Source organism: Macrobrachium rosenbergii, chromosome 53 (assembly GCF_040412425.1).
Source record: "Macrobrachium rosenbergii isolate ZJJX-2024 chromosome 53, ASM4041242v1, whole genome shotgun sequence".
NCBI lineage: Eukaryota > Metazoa > Arthropoda > Malacostraca > Decapoda > Palaemonidae > Macrobrachium > Macrobrachium rosenbergii.
Genome location: NC_089793.1, coordinates 21,657,824 through 21,662,536, shown reverse-complemented (window position 1 = coordinate 21,662,536; position 4,713 = coordinate 21,657,824). Strand labels below are relative to the sequence as shown.

At 35.4% G+C, this 4,713-nt stretch overlaps 1 long non-coding RNA gene across 2 annotated transcripts in view; it reads right to left on the bottom strand.

The window, feature by feature from the left end:
• Nucleotides 1-849: 849 nt before the first annotated feature.
• The window catches only part of LOC136834087 (uncharacterized), a 9,978-nt gene continuing 6,114 nt past the window's right edge, over nucleotides 850-4,713 (bottom strand). Inside the window, exon 3 of one of the 2 annotated variants that reach the window (XR_010851659.1) lies at nucleotides 850-1,533. This is a non-coding gene — a long non-coding RNA (uncharacterized lncRNA). The remainder of the gene's footprint in view (nucleotides 1,534-4,713) is intronic. The other variant, XR_010851658.1, reaches the window with a different exon arrangement.

Here is a 4,713-nt window from a genome sequence, read left to right as displayed (position 1 = left end):
GAGAGCAGATGGTTCGGGACTACAAAACTTTATGGCCTAACGACGGGAGGTAGTGCTGGCTGGTTTAGATTAAGTCGGCCTTATGCCAGTACAGTAAACCGTCAATTACAGGGAATAACAGGCCTTGCGTGGACCTTAAGGACTCAAGCGACCAACAGAGAATGGTGATGTTGATTTATCATTTCAAGAGAACGCATAAATTTCTATCGAAGGAAATGTGCCCGAATTCACGGGTGTGCACGAGTAAATATAATACAGTGACTTTAAAACACTTGTCCGCCACCGACAAGCTCCGGGTTCGGTTTCCGAGAGAGCTGCAATATTTAAACACGTTCTGCTGAATCCAGTCATACCTCTTCTTCACCTTAGCAGTAATTATGCACGTGATGATTACTTAACTGTGGGGGGTCACAATAAAATTTTGGCCATTAACCCTTCTGGGTTCGGATGACGTAAAAGTATTTCCAAAAACTTGAGGTTCCCTAGTGCTTTTTCAGGACGGGCAAAGACCTACATACCCTCTTCAAAAACTTAAGGAACACAGCAACACTAACACCTTTCAATGTCGCAAGGCAATTTTAGTATATAAAATGCAATGTGTAAACCTTTAATTTTTATGTGTAACAACGATAGTTAACGGGAAATAAACTTTTAAGTTTGGAATTGCCGTCGTCCAACTCGGGACCAAGCTCTCTCGCCACTGGCTTCTATAGCTGCATCCAAAATGAATATACATACCTTAGATCGTGCCTTAGTCCGAAGTTCAGAGCGGAACGGAACGCTCTCAACTCGGGAGTTGCTGTACCTTGTCCGATATTACCCACATTTTTTATGTTATAGGTAAGCCAGTATAATAATCATCACTGAAGAAGTCAGTTTTTCTTTTCATAATTTATTTTTTAATCAAACGTACATTTTTTCTCAGTGCCGTTTCTACTCAGACTATCAGTTTATGATTTTGGTTTTAAGGGACAAGCTGGAATGATACATAACTTTACAAAATTAAAGGCAAGTTCTCTTTCAAACGTTATACAGTGTATTAAGCAAATGTAGTCAACGGCCATTTAAATCCCTAATTACCATCTACTGGAATCAAAACTAGCATTGTTCTTTCTGTAAGTAGATCAGTTACAGAGAAATAGTTTGAAGACATTTATTCTTCACTAGAAGTCACATGACAGTCTGGCCAAGTACAAGAATTTTTATTGCGAACTAAGTCATTTCTCCTTGTCTGTAAGAAGCACCCTTAACTGCAGCATCCAGTGAATAAACGATAAGACGTGATTCAAATGCATCATTATCGCCGTGAGGACAAACGCTAGAGCAATCCGTATGCATTTACTGTAATTCGCTGTCTACAACAGGTGGATTTAATAGATTTTCGATGCATGCACTTCCTTCCTTCGATATACAGTGTAGCTACACGATAGGACAGTTCAGGTTTTGGCCGCGTTGAGTGGACGCTGGTGTAGTTACGTTTTTATTCTATCCTGCCCCTTGACCCACATAAATCACATTCAATACTGGTGCTTTCTGGAAAAAAAAATCCTTTATATAATACTGTCAAAAAAGATATTCTAACAAGATGATTCACGCGAACGCAATAGCAACCTAGCCTGTATTATTTGTAGAAACACAATTCATTGGCAAACAGGCAATTTTAACTGGTACAATGAGCATCAGTTTTATCGCTATTTTTATTTACTTTCATTATTCATTCTAACACCTACACTCGAGCCAAGGTGATTCTAAAACCCATACAAAAGTATTCTAGGTAAATCAAGACCTTTTTGGTAAAAAAAAAAAATATATAACCTATCCACTTACAGAGGAACTCATTACTTGAAAGGATTATATATAAACATCTCGTGGCTCATGATGAATCATGCTACCTCAGCTTTGAAACGTCCTGGAGTATACATGATCAGCATAGAAATTGTTTGTATGTATCACAAGGAACTAACCAATAACAGATGGTGGCGTTAGACGGGAATTTCCATTGCAAATGCCGAGGGAAGCATCTTTCCTCGTAACTACAATTCATGTGTTAGCAGTAACTTTAACTTGATTTTAAGGTGATACAAAACTTCTTCTCTGAGGGTTAGCTTGAGTTATTAGTTTTCTGTAGAAAAAAATACTGAGATGGCAATTTGTCTGCCCGCACTTTTTCTGTCCGCCTCAGATCTTAAAAACTACTGAGGCTAGAGGGCTACAAATTGGTATGTTGATCATCCATCCTCCAATCATCAGACATAACAAATTGCAGCCCTCTAGCCTCAGTAGTTTTTATTTTATTTATGGTTAAGGTTAGTCATGAAAGTCAGCCATGATCTTGCACCTGGCAGCGCTAAAGGCGCCAACAACACAGGACACCACCGGGCCGCAGCTCTATTGCGCCGACGAAATCGGCGCATTTTTTAGTTGTTATTCTTTTAAACCTGCATTCCGAAACTTTGCTGAGATTAAGAACAACAAGTCATTAACACACGCCGGCAGTCCTTATTAGGAACACTTGTATATCACAATTCTAAACAGGACACCATTGTATTTACCTCTTAACGGCTTCATTACAAAACACTACTTCCATTAGCGACTTTACTCGTGCATCTTGATTTAGCATCTGTTACCTGCTTACCAGAATGTCACCAACCAATTTCATTCAAAAATTTTATGCCTTCATCATCCCACGCTTTTTTCTTTGTATACTTCTTGTTACCCACTCATACCCCACAAACACACACTGCGATCCTATTCCCTGAATTTTGAATTGAACTGAATATAGAATTTAGGCCATAGGCCAAGCACTGGGACCTATGAGGTCATTCAGCGCTGAACCGGAAACTGATAGCAAAAGGTTTGAAAGGTGTAACAGGAGGAAAACCTCGCAGTTGCACTATGAATCAATTGTTAAGAAAGGGTGGAAAGTCAGATGGAAGAAAGAGAATATGTAAGGAGGTACAGTAAAAGGAACGAAAGGGATTGCAGCTAGGGCCCGAGGGCACGCTGCAAAGAACCTTAAGTAACGCCTCAGTGCCCCGCATGAGGTGGACTGACGACACTATCCCCCTACGGTGTATGAAACTAAGAAGATAATTTGGTGTTCGATAATAAGTTTTCTACAGCAACATCATGATGTGGTTTTCAAGGTCATATGCCAACGCCACAGACAAAATTTTATGCTCTTTAATGGTCTTGAAACTTACCATATTGAAACCTTGAAGGTCAGTGATGCCCTCCCCATACCCTCTCCCCAGTACCATTAGCTATCTAAGAACACTTTGCAATTTAACTTCTCCAGAACCATATTGTTTTCCACTCACTTCCTTTATCTTAGATTATTACCAACAATTATTACATCTGAAAGCAATTTCATTATATCATGTGCGTGTCGAATGGCAATATCGGTTCATTACAGCTGAAATCTAGTTTAATTGCTGTTATATGATCAACAAAACGTTTACAACTAACATTGAACATTAATATATATATACATATACTGTATATATATATATATATCTATATATATATATATATATATATATATATATATATATATATATATATATATAAATTCTATAGCTATATAAATAAATATATATATATATGCACACACACACACACACACACATAATATATATATATATATATATATATATATATATATATATATATATATATATATATATATATATATATATATATATATATATATATAACTATATATATATATATATATATATATATATATATATAACTATATTATATATATATATATATATATATTATATATATATATATATATATATTTATATATGTATGTAACATGTATATATATATATATGTATGTATGTGTATAATTCTAAACTTATATAAAGCAGATACCAGACGTGACATCTTTCGGAAGCTGGGAAATTTCTGCATCTGAGAGGGATTCTTGTCATCCCTGCCGTTATCCGACAGAAAAGGAAATAAATTTCATTAGAGGCGCTTTGACAATCTCCTTTAGCGCATTTTAATGTTTCAAGTCAGGAAAATGTTGTTTAAACGAACAATTCGTGATTAATCCATTTCTAATCTTGACTTTTATTTTTTTTTTATTTAATGAAATATATTAGGGGAAACTAAAAGGGGTGCCCACTCATATTAATGCCGAGTGTTTAATTGCCAATTAACATTAATTTTACCAAGAGTTTCCCCCGTATATGATATATGTAAACAAGGGTCAAGACTTAAAAATAATATTCCCATGCAGAGGCATGTTGTATTAATTAATGAAAGTGGACAGGTCCACATCAACTTGAATGCGATGTTATATCTACGGCTTCAGCATTCGCACCAGTGCAATAGATACGGAGAAGCGTAAACGTATTTTTACAATACTTGATAAAATCTAAATTATTTACTGGTGACTGACAGGTGAGGAGGCATTTCGACTCTTCTCTCTCTCTCTCTCTCTCTCTCTCTCTCTCTCTCTCTCTCTCTCTCTCTCTCTCTCTAATTTTTTTTATATAATATATATATATATATATATATATATATATATATATATATATATATATATATATATATATATATATATATATATATATCTTCTCTCTAATCTATATATCTAATACCAGTATATATAGTCATGATGCAATTTAAAATGTCTTGTAGTTTCACAACTGTACATGACAGAACTAATCTGTAAAAAGGATAAGAAAGCCTGATGTG